Source organism: Alligator mississippiensis, chromosome 3 (genome assembly GCF_030867095.1).
Source record: "Alligator mississippiensis isolate rAllMis1 chromosome 3, rAllMis1, whole genome shotgun sequence".
In the NCBI taxonomy this organism is placed as follows: Eukaryota; Metazoa; Chordata; order Crocodylia; family Alligatoridae; genus Alligator; species Alligator mississippiensis.
In genome coordinates this window covers 217,936,642-217,958,418 of record NC_081826.1, presented here as the reverse complement: position 1 = coordinate 217,958,418, position 21,777 = coordinate 217,936,642, and the positions used below count along the sequence as shown (strand labels likewise).

General features: G+C 41.5%; 2 long non-coding RNA genes across 2 annotated transcripts in view; one reads left to right on the top strand and one right to left on the bottom strand.

The window, feature by feature from the left end:
• The window catches only part of LOC109280795 (uncharacterized), a 41,148-nt gene extending 20,249 nt beyond the window's left edge, over positions 1-20,899 (top strand). Inside the window, exons 2-3 of the long non-coding RNA XR_002087213.2 lie at positions 4,590-4,726; positions 20,728-20,899. This is a non-coding gene — a long non-coding RNA (uncharacterized LOC109280795). The remainder of the gene's footprint in view (positions 1-4,589; positions 4,727-20,727) is intronic.
• LOC109280796 (uncharacterized) lies at positions 126-12,474 on the bottom strand. Its single transcript, XR_002087214.2, has 2 exons — positions 12,161-12,474; positions 126-1,066 (listed from the first exon to the last, which is right to left on the bottom strand). It is a non-coding gene; the product is annotated as an uncharacterized LOC109280796 (long non-coding RNA).
• Positions 20,900-21,777: the final 878 nt, after the last annotated feature.

Here is a 21,777-nt window from a genome sequence, read left to right as displayed (position 1 = left end):
CAATTTCTCTTTGCTCCATAGTGAAGACAATCTTGTAGCATTGCACATGTGGGAGAGATTAGCCCCAAAGACTGATCTTACTGAAACAAGAAGTTATGAGATTCAAAACATTCAGAGAGATGATGTACAGCACACCGTGATTGTCTTTTATTACTAATTACCTGTGAATTTCCAATACATCATGTGTGTGTATAATTATAAAATCATGCTATGAAGAAAGGAATCCTGCTTACAAAACATATTTACAGTCATTACATTTTAAATAAATGGCCACCTTATAGGATCATTCATAAATTTAGTAAGAGTGTGTGTTTGCTGTTCAAAGATTGTTTGCACAGTGACTGCATGACAGCAAGTTCTCCACACAACATAATAATAATACACATGCTCATGAAGCTCAGAGTCCACAAAATCTATGGAAAGATTTTAAATCTTCTAAAGTATGTAGTCTGCTTTTCTGGAAGACTGATGCACCCAAAGCTTGTTTTAGGACATTATCATAGCCTTCTTATTTTTCTTATTTTTTGACGACATCACCCTAATTTAAGAAAAGCCCTAGCATGAAAAGAAGAACCAACTCACAAATACTGCACATTTCTTCAATCACATGCACATTACAGTGTCTACTTAACTGCCCTGTGATCAAATGTTCTTGAATCATATTAGAAGTATATCATGGATTTGGAGGAATGCAGTAAAAGTGGGTCAAAGCTTACTATGTAAAGAAACAATTTCACATGAAAAACCATGAAATTAAGCAGAAAGATTTAATTTGAAGCTGAACACAATTCCTCCTATCTCACTGCTACTTGCCTTTCGCATTTTGTTCCTCTTCCTTTACTTTCTTGAGGATCCAGATATCAGCCTATGGATGGCATTTTACTAGTGATGGCAACTGATCCATTGGCAGGCTTTGGATCCAGCTGCTGCAGCAGCTTTGCAGATGCCACTGGGTCCGAGGATTACAGTGTTGAGAGTCTGCCCAAGCCATTTTATACTCTGAGACAGCATTTTCCTCCAGCTCATTTTTGATTGACAATTCCATTACAGATATCTTGTGGAATTACTGGGAAAGGATTACAGACAGAAGGAAAAAAAAAAGGTTAACACACATGGTACATGTACACCCACACAGCAAGGATCAAGCCTGTGAAATGAAAGGTAGATGTAATAACACTGTATTTAATTTACATTGCCTGCAAGTCAGGGATCTAAGTCTGTAGAGAAGCTCAAAATAAAAAAAAGGCTCGCACTATGATAAAAATTACACACATATACACATATACATGCAGAGCGTACATATTGATAAATGCAGAAGAAATACATGTTACACATACCTACTGTATGTGTTGGCAAATGCAGAAATAAAGAGAAAAAAGAAGCTGTTAGGGCTAGACTTTCCATACTGGGTTTTTTTTGGGGTGGGGAGGGGGCTGGTTTTTGTTTTGTTTTGTTTTTTGTCTGTTACTGCTATGGTTTTTGGCAGGAAGAATGTGATTCCTTTCAAATATTTTGACCCAAGCCATAATAATAACAGCTAACAAATGAGACAACAGGAACAGAGGAAGATTACATTAGTGTTGTGCTTGACCTTACCTCCACCCTATTAGCTTTCCAAAATCCTGTTGACTGAAGTTCACGTTTAATACAAGGGAAGTCTTAAAATTATTGCAGCATGAGTTATCTCAGGCACTTTAGCCTTCCATGCGTAACAGCCATTTTTCTTTAAAAAGTAATAATATCACAAACAAAGCCATAAAACATTTTAATGCTATTTAAAACAACAGAGGAAAGGGGAGTGAGAGATAAGTACTAGGAGATAGAGTAACACACTTTCTTGTATACAACATGCCCTGAAAATAATATACACCTTATTTTTGAATGACAGAATGAAGAAAAAAAATCTCTTCTTGTAGTAAGCAACTAGCAGGGAGGTGAGCCTGTTCATTGTTCTGCTCCCTGTGGATCCCTGCAGATTTTACTTTTGGTTTCACCCAGTGAATGGCAGATGCTCTTACCATATTTCTTGCATAATAATTCACACTCCAATTTCTAGCAGCTGGTCATGGGGGAAAAGGTGGTTGTTATATGTGAGAAAATATGGTATTTCCCCTGAAGAGCAGGTTTCCAGTTCAAATCTAACTTCCATGAACAGTGACCAAAAGTTGCTACTATTTAAGAGCTCTTCATTCACCTATATGAAATGAACTGGTGGGTGTCACTCCAGTACTTATGGACACATTTGCACACAGTACAAAAACATTATTACATTGGCTTTGTCCAGCAGAGAGGACACAGGTTATAGAGGAATGCAAATTACTCTGTCCTTTAGGGCAGGGGTGTCAAACATATAGAGCACAGAGTCTCTCTACCTGGCGTACTGGGGTATTGGTGGGCATTGGAAACTGCGGGCATGGTCTGCCACAGACTCTAGGGCTCTTTAGCCCATCTGTGAATGGCCATCAGTGACTAGTCTGGATCACCACTACTGCCCCTGGAATACCCGAGACCTGTTGCAATTACCTCACCACAGCCAGACCCCTCACCACTGCCACTAGTGTTCATTGTGGCCACTGTGGCAGCCCTCATGCCTTGGCTGAATCTGGCCTACAAGAAGCCCTGTGGTCCAGATTTGGCTCGGGGGTCCAGGTGAGTTTGACACCCGCCTGCTTGAGTACTCCCAGACCAGGACCAGCTGAGAAAAGATGGGAAAGTTTGTATTTCCAAATACCGCATTATTCTAATTTCTTTAAACAGCTGATTAATTCTCTTGGAATGTCCTTGCACAAATGTTTGCAAATTAGGTTACTTAAAAGATGGATATTTGCAGTAAGATGTACTTGTAAATTGTGTGCAGATGTGCAAACATACATTTACTTTGACATGCAAATCTGAAAACTGCACATTCACAAGGGCGTCTTGCCTGTTCACACTGCCCATTTCTTTGCACAGTTAGTTGCACTTGTGAATGTGTAGTTAAAGATGTACAGTAACGTGTAAAAGATTTGCTAGTTAGCTTAGGTGCTGGTACCTTTAAAACTTGTCCAGGTGTTAATCCTGCTGGGCACTGAGACCTCAGTCATCAAAAAAGGAGGAATGGTTTCTACACTAGTACAGAATATGCTCTGAAAGCTGAAACATTTGCTTCTGACATTTTTTGCTGCTGAAAAGGGGCAAGTATAATTTTGGAGTCAGAGATAACAGATAACTCTCTGTTGTCCCTGTCTCTAAGCCACCTTGTCATCCAGCCAGTTCCAACCAATGCAGTCTTCCCTAAAGGAGAACAGAAAGTGGTACAGATCATACTGTGTGCTTTACAACTTATGCACTGTTCTAGACCCTGGAAGTTTTGCTTGCCCTTGTGGGAGAAGATTTATAGCCCAGCCCATGAGCCTTACTTTAATGCTGATGATGCAGCTCAAGTGGAGTTTCTCCTGTGGAATGCCAGTGTCCTTCTGACCCTAAGTGCCCATAAGGTTGGGAATAGACATCACCTTTATACCTCCATAAAAACATTTTTGGTGGCCCAAAGGCCAAGCAAACAGATGTCCAAACCACTTGTCGCACCACAAATAGTCACCACAACTAAGTCAGTATCATTTTGTGCCATTCTTAATGATGGACTTCTGTTTATGTTGTGGTGCAAGAGCAAAGGCCGCTCAGAGCTGCTTGCACTCTCCAGCTGCCCTGGGCAGGTGCTCTGTGGGCTTGGGAGACCCAATCTTGTGCATCCAGGGAATTCTTGGTGTGTGCCTCCAGAAGCAGGGGAAGTTGGGGTTTCCTTGCATACTGACATGAATCCCTAAGATCTATGGGGTGCATCTTGGTAAGCAGGGAAAGTCAAACAGGTACTCCAAGGGCTTGAGGATCCCAATACCACACAGGAATTCCCAGGGTGCACAGGACCAGTTCCCTCAAGCCCTGGGAGAACACGTTGCCCATGTTTCTCAGCATCAAAGGGTGTGACAATGGGCAATGTATGTTTTGCCCAATGAAGCAAATCAGCTGTGCCAGGACACATCCTTGCACAGCTGATCTGCTCCATTTGCCAACATCTATTTCTACCCCAAGCGACCCAACTGATCTGCATCTATGAGTACCTTGGGAGAGTGTCTTGCATATATTATCTGTTTAGTTTGCTAGATTTAGGGAGAGCTAAGGGAAGGATAATCTGCCTATTGGAGCATGTATAAAACTTAAACAGTTCAAGAGTTGGATAGTGCATTTCTTTATAAGAAGTATTCAATTTACTTTTAACCTTTGTTTTGAGACTCCTTATGCTGTTTATGACTATACTTTCCAATAATGCTCATCTGTCACCCTGGAGCCTTAAGAAAAGTTAAACTCTCTGAACTGCTGGCTGTGCATGCCCATTCTGGTAAGACCATCAGGGTGATATTTTGAGACTTCAGCAGCTGGGGAAAGGCCATCTGGAAACGTGAAAGTTATTGATTAGTTAGCTGATTTTCTCCCTGGCTTACAAATTATCACCGTAATTTATCTTTTGTCTCTTTTCCAACAACAACAAAAAATATCCCCTCTAATGTCATCCATTTAGAGTTCTAATGTTTGTATCCTTGCTTCCTTAGAGCACTGTGTGCAATTGTACTCAAGGACAGAATGCAGCCCTTTTGTGCACGTTCTTAGGAAATTGCAAAGCACCACTAATTGATCCAGTTTCCACTAAATTGACAATACAACAAGCCTGGACAATACTACAAATCAGGTCAGTGCTACTCCAAGCTAAAAACCTAGGCTGCTCAAAAACCTTGTGTAATGTTGCCTAGTGGAACAGACTTTGTAAGTTTGCAAGTTCTCCTCAGCTTCTTGAGTGCAGTAATTGCAAGATAAGCAAGGATCATTTGATAACCTCTCCTTCTCTTTTAAATAATATTATTATTGTTAGAGGGAAAGAAAGAGATGCTTTAGAGTATCAGATAGGGTTGAGTCCATCTCCCTTCATATATGCTTTCATTATATTTATTAGGTCTGTGCGAGTAGGCAGCTATTCGGTCTGGCTTCAGATCCAGCCACTTCAGATGTCAGCGATCTGATCCAGAGCTTTGGATCAGTTTCCCGCTTCGATCTGGCTGAAGCAGGTCTGAAGCTTTGGAGCCACCTTGGAGATCCGTCCATAGGGTATACTAGGGTATCAATGAACTATCTATAACTTTGTTGTTTTTACTGCAACATTGGAACTGCACCCCAAATTCTTGAAAGCAAAACTCATGTCATGTGTATGTGTTACACCACAGGGGGGTGAAAACTGCAGGGGTGGTAGCCCCTGCTGAGGCCGTGAAGCTTTCCAAGTTTCAAGAACATAGGTGGAGGGGTTTGGGGGAAACTGTACCTCAAGCTGCGGACAAGGAAAACTTGTGACATGGGTGACACTGTGTGTTAAGGTGCAGCAGGGTGAAAGCTGCAGGCCTGCTAGCCCCTGCTGAGGCCACGGGGCTTGCCAGCTTTCAAGGAGATAGGTGCAGGGTCTTCTGGGTTCTGGGGCCCTGCACCTCTAGCTGCTGACAGGCAAAACTTGTGACATGGGTGCTTGTGGGACTGACTGTGTCTGTCTTGGGGCACTTGATGGTCTGTATTGATTATTTCCTCTCTTTATTCTGTGGTTTTGTAGGTGTTAATCCTTTCTTGTTAACTGGTTACATTAGCTAGCTACTGTGTATTGAGCCGGTCCCTGAGTGAATCATCACTAATCACTTTTGATTAGTGACTGGTAACACAGTAAGTTAGCAGCCAGGCCTGCAGTAGTTCCCACCCCTGCCCACGCCCCAAGACAGAGACAGTCAGTTGCACTAGCACCCATGTCACAAGTTTTGCCTGTCAGCAGCTAGAGGTGCAGGGCCCCGGAACCCCTGTACCTATCTCCTTGACAGCTGGCAAGCTTCATGGTCTCAGCAGTGGCTACCATCCCTGCAGCTTTCACCCTGCTGCGCCTTAACACACACAGTGTCACCCATGTCACGAGTTTTCTTGTCCGCAGCTTGAGGTGCAGTTCCCCCCAAACCCCTGCACCTATCTTCTTGAAACTTGGCAGGCTTTGTGGCCCCAGCAGAGGCCACCATCCCGACAGTTTTTACCCCGTCGTGTAACATATACATGTGACATGAGTGACATGAGTTTTGCTTTCAAGAATTTGGGGTGCAGTTCCTCCCAAACCCCTGCATCTATCTTCTTGAAACATGGCAGGGTTCATGCTGTCAGCAGAGGCTACCACCCCTGCAAGTTTCATCCAAATCAGACAAAAAAACAACAAAGTTATAGATTTTTCATTGATTCCCCATTATACCCTATGGCCGGATCTCCAAAGTGGCTCCAAAGCTTTTCCAAAGCAGTTTGGAAGCTCTGAACCTCTTTGGGAAGCCTAAAGAAGCCAGCAGTTCAATCTGGACATGCTGCTTTGGACTCCAAAGCACCTGAATCTTCTCTGGATCCAAAGCATGGTCTGAAGCCTCGCACAGCCCTAGTATTTATGTGTTTTTCTATTGAACTCAGGTGCATGAGATTGTATTTTGGAGGCAGGGAGGATTACCTCCACTTTACAGGTAAGAAAACTAAGACCCAGAATGGGTTAGTGACTTTCTCAAGATCATGTAAGTAGCCTTGACAATAGGAACTGGACTCCAGATTTCTCACGTGCTAGTCTAATGTCCTCTATATAAACTACCTTTACTATGTACAAAGGAAGATGTTATTATTACATCTACCACCACTATGACCAACACCACCAGATGGGTCTATGTATTTGATGCATTTAATATTATCTGTGTAATAATAATATTGAATAGCAAAAAAGCAAAGCCTATATTAACAGAAAAGGAAAAAATAGAATGAAAACCAATGTAACTATGTGCTTTAAAACTTGTTCTAAAAGATAAGTGATCTTTTATCTCAAATGTCCAGAATTTCTCTCTCTACAGCTGGGGTATATTTTATTCAATATTTCTTCAATGTACTTTTGTTGTGCTTTCTTCCCATGGTGAGAAGAGAAAAATAATTTAAAACTGGGATGGACCCCGATTCAGTAGCCCCTATTCAGACAACATTACTTCTAGCTTATAAGATCTGTAGTTCCCCAACTATGGGAATAAAACTTACTGCAATTTTGCTGCATATTTACTACAAGATACAAGGGGAGAAAAAGAAAAAAAAGTTATACTGTTGTGTTAACAGTTTTGTTTGGGAAATGGAACTTTATACCTTCTCCTCTAACAAATACAGTAATTAGAGCAATTTTTTTATTAAGAATGAATCAATGCCATTGTTGAGTGGAAAGGTTTTAATGGGCATTTGGTTTAAAGAATCTCTGAAAAGAATTGGTCAACTGCCAGAAGCTGTTTGCAATGACAAATAGCTCACAATGAGTTGTTTAGAAAGAAAGCACCACTTTTTGTTTAGAAAACAAATCTGCATGCCTGCCAGACTAACTTGACTACTAAAAATGTTGTGATCTGAGATCATTAATACAATGTTAGTTTGTCTTCCTGAGTTTGCATCTTTCAGGTCTTGAAATAGTAGCCAAAGGCAATCTGAATGAAACTCCCCTAACTGGGTCCCATTTGTAGAGGAGCAAGCTATTTTGCCAAGTCTTTCATGTGTATTTCTTACTGTCATTATTTTCCCTCTACCTTTATTCAGGCTATAACCTGAAAGTATCTCTTTGTAATGATTTGCAGATGTTTTTGAGAACTGTAATGCATGTGCTTGATCATCTAAATTTGGAAAGCTATTGTTTGGAGCTGCAAAGCATCTTTATTGAATGTCTCTTTCAAACCATTCATGAACAAAAGAAACAGTCTGGTGGTCTCTATCCAGTCTCAACTGTTAGGAAACAACGGTTTAAAACATTATTTCAGTATTTCACACTGCACAGTCATTTAATGAGAAATACTATAAATGGGGATGGCTTCTAACTACCAGAGCTGGTTTGCGCAATGTTTGGTGAGTCCAATCAAACTGGTCTGGCACTTACAAAGGATTACAATCAACTTTCTCCACAGAGTAGAATAGGAGTCTCTGTCCAGTTATGTAACACTATGCAACACTTTTCGCATGTCTGAACAGGAACGATTTCCGAGAGGTCACGTTCCACGTTTAGTGCGTTTATCATTGGTCAGTCTAAAAATAACATATGTTTACTTATTCTTTAAAGACCAAATGCTTTCATACACATAATTGCTTCACTTCAACAAAGCTGCTGTTGAAATCAAAAGTTATATGTTGTTCACTGATGTGCATGTGTTGTGAGGAATTCCCTCTGATTCATTCTTTGTTATTTTAGGCTGCATTTCATGCAACAACTGCATAAATTGTGGCATTACACATTGAAGATTATGAAACACCAGGGATGTCAAATATATGGCCCCATGGAGCCTCTGTATCCAGCCCAACTGAGCTATTGATGTGCAATGGAAGTTGGGCCACTACCCCTGGACTCACTGTCTTGGACCCCTTGTAATTGCTGCTGGGCCTATTGCCACCACAGCTGCTAGGACCAAGCTAAGTTTGACACTGCTGTGATGGGGATGAGAAAATGAGGATGTTTTATATATATAATCATATTAATATCTCATTTTCATCACAGGGGAAAATGCTATTTTAACCAAATATCATTTTAACTTTTAAATAAATACCTTATTTCAAAGTCCTACACATCATGGTAAACATTAGACAACAGATTCACTGCTACAACTTGTTAGACAACCTATCCAGTAAAAGAAGAGAAAATTTGCTCATTCAGGCTGAAATGATTGCCATGTGAATCCGTCAGCTTTTGCTTTATGGGAGATGTAACGGGATAAGACAATAAAGCATCAAAATCCCTGCTTTTTTCTGGGTAGAAATGTGAATTTGATATTAGTTTCCAGACAGTAAATCTGTTTAAGGATAATAAAAGGGAAAAAAAATAGGGAACCAATGAGTATGATTAATTTGCCACAAAAGGAGGCCAGATGAGTCAGCCCTTAATTCATTGTTATCAGCAAATCAATGGCCTCAGTTATCATTTGCCCTTTAAATGTTTTCTTTGGGGTTTTTTAAATCTTCCTATTTAATTTTTTTATGTGCAACTCTACAGACAGTGGAATGTGTGTAACACATAGGCCAGTGAAATTCCCAAGCCAATGCAGGTCTAATTCTGCAGGTATTATAGTTCCTGGGGGGGCTTTGTCTGTGTGCCAAATACGGGACAATGACCTATTTTATTTCTTTTGTTCTCTCTTGCTCTTTTTAAACTTAAGACAGGAACACACATCAGATGGGACACATTTAAGTAACCATGTCAAGACTCTCCTCCCCTTTGTAGTGTTATGCTACATACAGCAGGCCCACTATGCTAGATATACTATTCCAATATGCAGTCTCCCTTTTTTTTCAAAGAAGTAGTACCAATAATTTGGGTACAGACTCGATTGTTTTCTTTATAGCGAATTTTTGTCTTTGGAAAGCCAAATGGGTCCCCATTTTTTTACCTTTCCTTTCCCAGCAGAAAATAAGTGCTTGTTTCCTATTTGCTCTGATATATTAGTTTCACTGATGATGAAGTTTATACTCTGAATGAGATTTAGACTGAATGAGATTTAGACCTGAACCTGTTCAGCCTCAGCAAGTAGAGGTTGAGGGGGGATTTGGTGACTGCCTACAAACTTGTTAGGGGAGATCAGCAGCAAATAGGAAGGGCCCTATTCCCCCCAGCACCACCTGGGGTGACGAGGAACAATGGCCAGAAGCTGCTGGAGAATAGGTTCAGGTTAAGAGATTAGGAGGCACTATTTCACTGTTAGGGTGGCTAGGATCTGGAACCAACTTCCTAGGGAAGTGGTCCTCACTCCCACCTTGGGTAAATTCAAAAAGAAGTTGGACGAACACCTGTCTGGGGTCGTGTGATCCCAGGGTGTGGCTCCTGCCAGTGGTGGGGGGTCAGACTAGATGATCTGTTCAGGTCCCTCCTGACCCCAAACTACTATGAAACTGAAGATGGTTTATTTTCCATTGAACTGTTACTTTTTCATGCTAGTATCCTTCTCTCTCTCTCTCTCTCTCTCTCTCTCCCCTCCCCCGCCAACATGCTTCATCTAGGAACACTTGCAACACATACAAAAGAAGTGGGAAGGGTTTCTTTTTCCTAGTCTTCTAATTAGTATAATGTTTCCTGAGCGATTTAGTTATCCAACTGACCACCCACAAATGGTGAAACTGTGGCCCGTGGGGCTGGTGTAGCTACTGGAGTTGCTTTGTCGTCATGGCTCCAGAACTGAAAGGATGAAACACCACCCCTGCACTTCCATTTCCACTGCTGAATTTGGCATGGTGGGTCACTGTTGGGTACTCAGATTGACAGAAGCAGCAGCATTTACCTCCTGGATTGCAAAGCCCTGCCAATACACTGACTCTGGAAGCCAAGCTGACAAGTCACTGCCCTGCCACTTTAAGGGCAGAAAACAGGCAGCAGCCAGGTGCCTGATTAGGACAGCTGTTTTGGCCCAGTGATATAAGCTAGGCTGCAGTTTGCAGCAGGAAGAAAGGAGATAACATAAGGCTGAGAGGAGGTAAGGGCAGGGGCCATGGGGTGGAGGTGACCCCTCTGTCCTGGGTAAGACATAAGACATAAAACTGCAGCCTGCCAGGGTAGGGTGATCTGGTGGGGCTCCTAGTGGCATGGGAGCCCCCAGGAAATGCCAGGCCAGTTACCTCCCTGGTGAAAGGCGGGTTGGGGTGCCTTGTAATCCCAGTCCAAGATCCCTGGTGACGTCTTAATGAGCAAGGAGAGCCCAGGGCTCATTAGGAGCCCTGAGGCAGACCCCAGGCCAAAGGAGGGACCTGGGGTCATTGTCAGGTGGCAGGTTAAACCTGGTGATGAGTAATGAGACCCTGAGAGAGAAGAGTGATGATTAGAGCAGCCCTGTGAATATGGGCAAGTGAGGAGGCCCAGTGGAGGCATGGTGGCCTGGCAAGGGGCCAGTAGCAAAATAGGCCTATCATTGTAGAATTGCTCAGTCAATGCTGAGGTGAGGGTAGCGGGAGACACCTAACAGACTGCACTGGGGCTGACTGAGGTGAGGAGAGGTAAGCCCGAAACCAGGTGAGACCAGGCGGGATGAGTGTGGCCCTGAGAGAGGGCAGTATGAAAGGCTGCATGAGAGCCAGTGGAGTAAATGGGATCCTGGTAAGAGAGGAGTGGCTTGTGTGTGGCCCTCCAGGGCTGTTGTGAAGAGCTACAACTGTATGACCAGTTTGCTTCAGCCATAGGCTGGAAAAGTAACACCAGAGTAACATCTGTGAGGCATGAGACCCGTGGAGGGGAGGTCGGAGCGAGTATTAGGCCCTTGTCAGCAGGGCAAATAATGGGTAGCCTCCCACCTTAGTAACAACTCTCATATTTTTCCATCAAGGTGTGGAGGGAAGCAAAGCGGGCAGTTACCCCAGGAACAGGATGGCTGGTGGACACCTGATGATGAGGCCACCCAGTTACACACCAGAGATGGGTTGTCTGGCCTGTGGGACCAAATGAGCTTTATATCTCTGATTTGGCATATTTATTCCTAGAGGTTCTGAAATATTGAAAATAAAAGAAAAAGTGAAAATGCATGACCTCTATTCAAAAAAACCCAAAAATGAACAAACCCAAGACAATTTCTGGACATGCATGCAGTGTTTAATTGATAGGACATACCAGTGAACGTACAAAGTGACTCTGCTACAAACTGAGACCAGAGCTGGCTCTATTTTATAACGTCAAAGAATGAATGTGTCACAAGACATGTAACTTTTATTTAGGATTTTTCTGTGTAGTAAAAGCAATTAAAATTAATATTTTTAGCAACAAGGAGATGCAGACTGACATGGATAGGCTATATATAAAGAACAGGTTCATATGGAAACCAGATATAGCAGAACTTATTGTGTTATAAGATGTATTAGTTATCATGATTTTTATATCTGAGTAAAATTTAGATTTTTCAGCAGAAATTACCCTTGTGGGGTAAAATCTACTTCCTTTATGGCTTTCACAGCCTTTGTCAGCCTGACAAAGAACCTGTGATTTCTTTGCTGGGGGAAAGGGCTTGGAGAATTGGAAAAGCATGAACATTCCTCAAAAAATGGGCAAGAATTCAGAAAGAAACCCATGAGTACATGAAACTTAACTTACCACCTTTTCTTGTCCGATGGAAGTATTAAGTTGACGAGAGAGGCAATTTAGGCCAGCTTCTTCTACTGCATTTTCCTCTCCTTTCTTTGAGTAATAATCTCCTTTCCTGCAGCTGAATATTGGCAAGGAGGTAGCAACAGTAAAACAGAGGGCTCTGGTCTATGTAAATATTATTTCCCTGCCTATTTTTTTTTTTACTAGCACTGACAGACACAGCTATAAACAGTTTTGTGCAAGCTTTCTAATTTGGTCCATCACAACTTCACAGCAAGTTAAACAGGTCTTTGTGACTAGGGTAGATAAGCATGACAGAGAAAGAGACTCTATAAACAGAGACAGAAAAAAAATACAAGTTCATATCTGGGTCAGTGAACAATTGCTGGTGTCTGGGAAACAATGTCAATGAACAGCCACGCTTAATGTTGCTTAAAAAAAAATAAAGTGCTAAAGGCCTGATCTAGCTCACACCGAAAGCAGGAGGAGTCATTTAAAGGGACTTGGATAGGACCCTACTCCAAATGATGACCTTCTAAATATATTCTGTAAATCTAGTTATTTATTAGTATGTTGGAACACTAGATAAATCATCATAACAAAGTATATTTGGAATAAAACTATAAAGAAATTAATTGACAGGGAAGTTAAGTGAACTTGCTATTTTCCCTGTTACTAGAGGCAGAATTTTTCTGTAGTGTATGCTGCTTATTCATTCTTAGCCTTCCATTGAAACAATTAGATGCAGAGAAAAAATAGAATATGTAGAGCTATGTTTTCAAAGCCCAGCAGGTGTTTCTGGAAAAAAAACCCAATGACAACATATGCATACTGTCACATACCAAAGCATTGAACTAGCAAATATAACATGTGAACATCTGAAAATTGCTCATACAAAATTTTGAACTTTTGTAGGTGGCTATGGATGCAGTATTTTTAGGATGCTGGACATTATATACATGGACTTAATCCAAACCCTTCTTCCTCAATCTTTCTCCAAGATGCATATAATCAGAAAGGTACTGCAAAAGTTGTGGTTCTACTGACCAAGGAAAGTAGACTGAGATCCTTTCCAGTGCTAAGACTGTGCTGCACAGTGGCTAAGAGAACATTTATACCAGGAGAGGGGCTTGTGGCTCAGCTGAGGACAGCAAGAAATTCAAATTCTCAGAAGCTACTGCAATTAGTGAAGGCAGATGCAATTAAGTAGGTTTGCTGGTGTTCCATGGCTTTTGTTTTGCCAATACAGAACTCCTAGCTACACTTTGTGATAAGATGGAGTACTTGTCCCTTAGTATCATTAATTGTTAAATATGATTCAGCACATAAAATGTTTATTAATGTCAACCCAGCACACACTATTTCCCTTAGATTTTCCAGAGTGTAAAGCTTCGTATTAAGGAAGACACAGTTCTAAAAATTGTATCTAAATAAATGTCTTGTGAACTGCCTGGGTATCCCTGACAACTCATTTACCTCCTTTGGTCCTGCATACACGGATTCACTCTTTGGATGCCTACACCAATAACTGTATTTTCTTCAGTGTTGTTTTCCTGACAAAGGCCAAAATAACATTACCAGTGAAAGTGTCATCAATACTATCACCAATGATCCATGTACTGCTGGTAAAACTTCAGCTGTTATGCCATTTATAACTCTATACTCTCCTTGTATATTTAGTACACTAATAACAATGAAACTAGTTATTATGCATTGATACTTCTGAAGTTTGATTACACTGAAGGAAAGATAAAAAATCACTATCTGGAAGAAAGTCAGTGATGGACATTGGCTCTTGCTCATTATTCTGATAAATACTTGGGATATTGGCCAATAAAAAACACGTTGTTCATGTCAATGCATAGCACCGTATTGATTGACATGTAAATTATTTGTCAGAATAGCAAACTAGAGCTGTCAATCAGCCTTAGATTTGTGTCTCCTCGTACTGCTTTCATGTGTCCCCATAGTCTATTGAGCAACATGGCAGATTACTAGAAGTTTATTGACAAACTGGAACATACTCTCAATTTCAAAATATATGCAAACACCCTTTCAGGAGCAGAAGTTTAAAATGGGTGATTGAGTTTGTTCTTATCTTATCGTTTGCAGAAAACCCTGCTCATATACCATTATGCAAATAGAATTGATGATTGTTGAGGTTTTTAACATGGTACAATTAAGGATAAGTCTATACAGCACAGTGCATATAGCTTGTTTAAAATTGGTTTGGATATTAGAAACAGCATAGTTGAATTAACATGGTGCCTTATCCGGCTAATTAACTCTGCTGAAAAGCAAGGTAAGTTAGACCAGGTGAAGTGCCACATTAACATGGCTAGATTTGCAATACTGAAGTTAGCTTTTTCAAAGAGCATTTTGGCAGTCTTATAAGAAAAAAGACAAAGGTCATTTATACACATGCTGGGCCGGGGGTCGGGGGGGTGGGAAGTACAGCTGCTCTAATTTAAGTGTCCAAAGCATCACATGTATCAGTATCCCTGCACTGAAAAATGGTGGCAGGGGTGCTTTAACTAAAGCTCATCCAATGAGCTTTAGTTAAAGCACCCCTGCCACCATTTTTCAGTGCAGGGATACTGATATACATGATGCTGGAGTCTACTGGAGCATGGTAATTACTACACTCCAGCAGACTTAATTAATTGAGTCTATAACTACAGAGTGTCAAAGTAGCCTCACTGCACATGTATAGGCGCCCAATGAGACTAAATTATCCTGCTGGTGATAGAGGTAGGCTGTCAATAATAGGACTGAGACACAGTAGAATGAGCTGCCCAGGCAGTAACCATCCCACCCTGGAGCCTCATTCACTCCAGCCTCTGCCCCTGCCTCTGCCACACTCCTTCCCAGGGGGCCTCAATCTGCCCCCTACCCCCCCATGCCCCTTCCCCTTCACAGATGTGCCTGCTGTGGTGGGCAGTGTTTCACATGCCACTGGGTTGTGATCTTGGCTGCTTGCAGGCTGTGGCAGCATGCCTGTGTCTGTTCACATCCCCTGCTGCACCTGCCAGAGCCTGTGCCTAGGCTTCCCTGTGGCCCTCTGTGCTGCCACCACTGTCTTTTGTTTGAGGGTGCTAAGGCCCATTAGCCCCAGCTTTCTGCCACCTATGGCTTCAGCCCCAGAAGTCCCCAAAGACCCCAGGTAAGTCTGTTGTGACCAGCCCAGGTTCTGACCCCAGCCTCCCTTACCCCACCTTGGGAAATTTGCTGTGCACCAGAGTACCTGTGTAGGACAGTTCCCTGCGGGCAAGCAGCAGCAGCACAACTATGTGCCCCTGCTCTTTGTCCCTGGAGAAATGCTTGTGTATGCTTGTCTGGACATGCCTTCTGTGTCTAGGCTCAAGGGCCTTCTCTTGGCTTTTGTGTGTTCCCAGAACCAATCCAGTTTTATTACCTAACTCCTGCCTAAGCTCTGTTGCAATATACTTGGTGCTTGAGAGATCCTTGAGAGACTCTTTCAAAGTTTAAATTTATTCTGTAATCAGATAATTGGAATTTGGGTGGAATTTAGTAACCTAAGTCCAAAAGATTGATTCAAATTTGCCCTGCACAGGCAGATACAGAATGCATTTGGTGCCTAAAATTATTAGGCACTCCAACTTCATACTGCAAAGTTCCCTAGGCATCTACCCAAGTCTTTTGGACATGATCAGAGAGAAAAAGTTACAACAAGAAGGTACCTGAAGGTTAAGCTTGCTTTTTGCTCAATATCCTAGTAGCTATAGCACTCATCCAGGAAGACAGAGGCCAGGCTTCTAGACAGAGACTAGGCTCACTCCGAAGAGATACGATGCCACTTCTTCTAGTTCCCAGGAGATTGCTTTTACTGGCTGTCATAACCCAATGATTTTAGTGCCTCGGCACAGTGGAATTTTCCTGCCACACTAGAGTTTCTTTGCACGGTGGAATTTTCTGCTGCAGAGAGGAAACCCTGGTGCAAAAAGGTTCCCGCCATTTGTATGTAAATTTGCACCTCATTATTGGCTGATTCTAAATTATTCCTACTTGACGGCTAGTAATTGGCTCGCTAGCCGTATAAAAATCCGCGCGACTTCCGCCCAAGTCGGAGAACTTTGAGCACGCTGCAGAGTGACTTAAAAGAATTCCTGACTTGTGGCAGAGCGAATCGATAGCCTGATCAACTATCGATTTTTCTCCCCATCGCCGAACGCTTATCCCCAATGTACCCTTTCCCTGCATGCCTGGTTTGTTTGTGGACTCACTGGCTCGGGTTTTTGCCAGTTGGAGCAACTCGTTGCAACTACGCAAGCAGCCTTTACAGCCTGCGTCGCGGCCACCAGCGGCGTAAGTAAAAGCTATTTTTCCAACCAATACGCTGTCTCGCCTCTCCATCCACCAGCCCGCCTGACGTTCGCTTAATTAACCAGCGTTTCCCTTGTTCGGTTCTTCCCGGTCGAGACACTGGCTACTAAATAATATGTTAGGGAAGGACACTTTCCATCCCTCTTGTTGAAGATGGGCACATTAGCAACCAAGAATGTGTCATGGGGAAGTAGAACAAAAAAAAAGGGAATATGTTTCTGTAGCTTAGTGGGTGTTGATCTCTTGGGAAGGTAGATTCCTGGATTCCATTCTTGGATCCTTTATGCATTTTACAGTAGATACTAGGAAGTGTGCTGTGCACGCTTGAATCCTTTTGGGCTAAGGAGAGTTTAGGACACTAGTCTTAGATTTCTGAGAAGAGCCATTACCACTAGCCTTTTGGGCAGATGCTAAGCACCACCATTAGTTCAATACCTCAGAAACAGGACTGCAAATGGAAAGGTACCCAAGCTAAGACACACCCCTATGCTCAGTGCTGTTACTTCTCGAAGCACTTCCTGACCTTCTCAATTTTCCATTGCAGTTGTCTGTCTTTCTCCATTCCCTGAATTAACCATTTACATACTTAAATCTCATTGCTCTTTGGGGCAGCCTAAGTTTCCCTTTGACCATAAAAATCCTAGGTCCCTAAATCCAGTTAAACTGGCTCACCCCCTAGAGATAAGACATATTGGCCCTTTATACACACCACAAAATTGGCCTTTAAAGTGACTTAATGCCCTTTTGCACCACTTTAATGGTGCAGCTGTTTATACATGTCGGTGGTGTAATATGTGTTAAATGACTTTGGGACACCACAAAATAAAACATGTCTGAGGTGTTTTAGTTTGCTACCTTACAGCCTCAGAGTGAAGCACCGGGCCCCGTGCAGCTTGGGCTGTGCAGGCAGCCTGGCAGCAGGCCATGCAGGCAGGCACCACCAAAGGAAAAAAAAAAAGCAGTGAGCATGATTTCCCCACCCCCAGACCTCCCCAGAGCCTGCCTGCCTGTCTGAGCTGCATAGGGGCCCAGTGCTTCCCTCTGCGGCTGCAGTGCCTCCCATGGCCACCTGGGCTGGGTGCCTGATGATGGCAGCCACCTGAGTGGTGCCATCACTGCCACAGAGATGCACCAGCACCCTGCCCCTCCTCAACTCAGGGACCACTCAGCCCGCTGGCAGCTTGCCTTCCCCTCCCTGTCTCTGGAGAGGCAGGTAATGATTGGGCCTGACCCCTGGGCACATGCCATGGGGGTTTACTTCACCCTAAATTGAAGCGGTGTTTTTAAAAACCCATCGCTTCAATTTAGGAAGAATTGAACTGAAGTAAACCCCCATGGTGTATACAAATGGCCTTAGATAATAGGTTTTGGGACTGAAATACAGGTACCTCTGGGACTAAACTGAAACTGATCCTTACTGGATTTTAAATATTAAAATACAAATGTTTTCAAAAGACTTACTTCCCAGGACCATTACTAGATCAATATCTTAGATTTAGTAAAATGCCTCAATGACTCTTTGCCCCCAACCAGTGGGACTTTTCCAAAATTTTTCAGGTATACTGAAACACAGAGAAACACAAGTCTTTATGAGTAGTCCATCATGAGTAAGAAATGAACTTAAATGATATTTGAATGCAAGTATCAATAATACATATTAATAATATAAAAATAATTGCCTAATATAATTTCCTTTCTTACACTGTATCAGGTGGTCTTTGTAGCACAGTTAGGACACTTCAAAACTATATTTTTCATTAAAGCTTCTTGGTGTAGTTAAAACTTAATTAAATTTTTGTGAAGTTGTAACATTCATGAGATCTTACAGGAGTGGAAGAACAGTGTATAAATAACATCTATCCTGCAATATACTATTAGGTATTTATTTTTCTGTGTAATGAACAGAGGGATAAAACCTCATAGAGACCTTTTTCATATACTGCATAGTAACATATTTCAGAGGTTTGTCAAAAATCAATCACAGTACTACCTTGCTAATTATATTACTGTTGAGAAATCAGCACTGTTGTACTACTAGGTTTTTTAAAGGTGAATTATAAAGCTAAAATTAAAATGTATATCTTCTCAGAATGATATGCCAAGTATGCGTGGGGGTTATTCACAACATGACTAATATTAAATTTGTCTTTATTTAAAATTATTTTCTCCTCCCTTTTAAACCAAGTCATAGTGATTTGCCAATGTTGTCCAAGAATTCATCATTTTTTGAGATTACTGATGCTACAGGTGATTTGACATCAATGGGAGTTTTGACATCAACTTTAGTGAAGTCTGTATTTTAATGTAACTCCTAATAATAGCAGAGGACTCTATCCTGCAAGGTTCTGACCCCCTCCAACTGACTTAGAAGTTTGTAATGATTCATTTGGGGACATTTTAGCTAAAAGGATAGTGCTGAGAGAGAAGGAAAATCTTTGGAGGGATACTTGTATATGCACGGAGCTAATTTATGCCGGGGAATTCACTTACTTCATTCATCCTCATATTGTGCTTTTCAAAAGTAAACCTTACTGAGCCTGTTATTCTCTTCATTATGAAAGCACTTAAACCTCAAGCAACATCAAGGTTTCTATAGGTTCTGTACAAACCTATAAGATTATAAGAGACAATCATTTTCTCATGGAACTTACCATCTATTTGATAAGAGAAAGAAACTAGGTAGGTCTGATATTTTTTGAAATGTTCCATTTTAATTACTTTTAGGTTGAAAAAAAATATTTGATTTGCATACTTTTTGGGGCAAACATTTTCATGAAGTTTTGTCATTTAAAAAAATCAACTATTCAAAATATGATATTTTCACAAATAATCATTTTTAACAGATTTTAATCAGTATTATTGCATAGATGATACACCAACATTCAGTAAAGATGAACAGCTTCCCAAGGTCAGCAGGAAATCTGCGCAGAGCAAGGAACAGAATCAAGAATACAGACATATGCTTCAACTGCAAGAACATCCATTTATAAATTATATTTTAAAATGTAACTACTAATACTTTGATACAAAAGGAGTTTGGGACCATTGCAAATTTTCCTTTGACTTTACTGCAAACTGTAGCTGTTCATGACTTACCAAGATCGCACTGTATTATGAAAACAAAAAAAAGCAGACAAAAATATAGTGATCTCACTAGTCAATCCATTTTCTCTTATTTTTTTTGAGAACAGTATTTTTATAAGGTAAAAATGAAATCAAGTGCTCGCAGCCTCTCAGCCTGCCTTTTGAATTTACCATTTCAAACTTCAAAACTAAATAGCCATTTTATGGCCAGGAAATAATAGCAGCTGGGTAAACTTTTAATGTTGATTATTCTATTTTACTAGTTTTTCCAAATCTTGGCTCATAGCTGACTGAATGTTATTGTGCAGTAATATTTAAAGCCACCTAGTTATGGAATAATCTTTGTAGCCCACAACATGTTGAGTTTCTACTATTGTTTGAAACAAGCAACTTGAGTTCAAGTAGGGCTTTGCAACCAGATGAAAATCTCAGAGCTAAAATGAACTCCGTCTAACCCAGGATACTTTTGCCTCTTTCTTTCTTGGTCTTTCTTTTTCTATCCACCAAATCCACAGCCAGATAACACTTTCCTGCTGTGAAATTTTTAAAATCACCGACAGCTCTGGCAAATGAGAGCTGTCATAGTTTTGGAATGAGAAAATCAACTGCAGCTCACACAGATCTATGAGCTGATAGGAGTTAATTGACAGCTTGCAGGATTTGGTCTCCAGGCAGAGTAAGAGGGAATGGGAGCCCTGTGGGTTTCATTTGGGCAGAGATAAAGCAGGTTTTTATTCAGTGCTCATGGAGAGAGCATAATTAACCTTTTAGAAGTTTAAGAATGATCAAATTGTTATTCATTTTTGCAAATGAGAAAAGAGAGCTTCCCTTTCTGCCAAGAAAATGCCAGTGCAGATTTCAAGGTCACTTGATGATCCTCTTTGACTAAAAAGATGGAAATAAAAAAAAAAAAAAAAAGAGGAAGATTGAGAAATGTCACCACAAAAACATTCATTCGTCAGGATATAAAATGAACAAATGCCCTTTTCTAACATAATATACTTAGTGAATGTTTAGAATACAGTCGCATTTGCCTGGTGGATTCTAAAGGTGATTATGGTTTTTCATTGTATTGTAAATATGAAATTTGTTGCCAGCTGCTGTCTTTTGTGTGCCTGATATCATGTTTTTTACTTTTTTTAAAGGATATAATGGACCATTATATAAGACAGATGAGGTTCTTCAAAGATGTGCAATATACATGAACACAAATGGATGAATGGTAACCATTTTGTTCAGTAATTTGAAAAAAAATGTATTTTAAGTACATTCCTTTTATTAACAGCGACCTAATAAAAATGCATTCTTAGTAAGTAACATCTGTAATAGTCTCTATGTTTTTGAGAGAAAAATAAAATCTCTCATTGTTCTCTCCACTTACTGGGTCTGACCAAAATTCCCGCTGACATCAGTAAGACATAGGCCAAAGTTGCTCTTCTCCTTTTCCTTCTTCCAAAACACTTGAGGAGAAGTGTTTCTTCCAAAACACTTCTCCTCAACAAGGAGAAATGCAATCAACAAGGAGAAATGCAATTCAACAAGGAGAAATGCAAAGTGCTGCACCTAGGGAGGAAAAATGTCCAGCATACCTACAGCCTAGGGAATGACCTGCTGGGTGGCACAGAGGTGGAAAGGGATCTTGGAGTCCTAGTGGACTCCAAGATGAACATGAGCCGGCAGTGTGACGAAGCCATCGGAAAAGCCAATGGCACTTTATCGTGCATCAGCAGATGCATGACGAATAGGTCCAGGGAGGTGATACTTCCCCTCTATAGGGCGCTGGTCAGACCGCAGTTGGAGTACTGCGTGCAGTTCTGGGCGCCACACTTCAAGAAGGATGCGGATAACCTGGAGAGGGTCCAGAGAAGGGCAACTCGTATGGCCAAGGGCCTGCAGATCAAGCCCTATGAGGAGAGACTAGAGAAACTGGACCTTTTCAGCCTCCGCAAGAGAAGGTTGAGAGGCGACCTTGTGGCTGCCTATAAGTTCATCACGAGGCACAGAAGGAAATTGGTGAGTATTTATTCACCAAGGCGACCCCGGGGGTCACAAGAAACAATGGCCACAAGCTAGCAGAGAGCAGATTTAGATTGGACATTAGGAAGAACTTCTTCACAGTTCGAGTGACCAAGGTCTGGAACGGGCTCCCAAGGGAGGTGGTGCTCTCCCCTACCCTGGGGGTCTTCAAGAGGAGG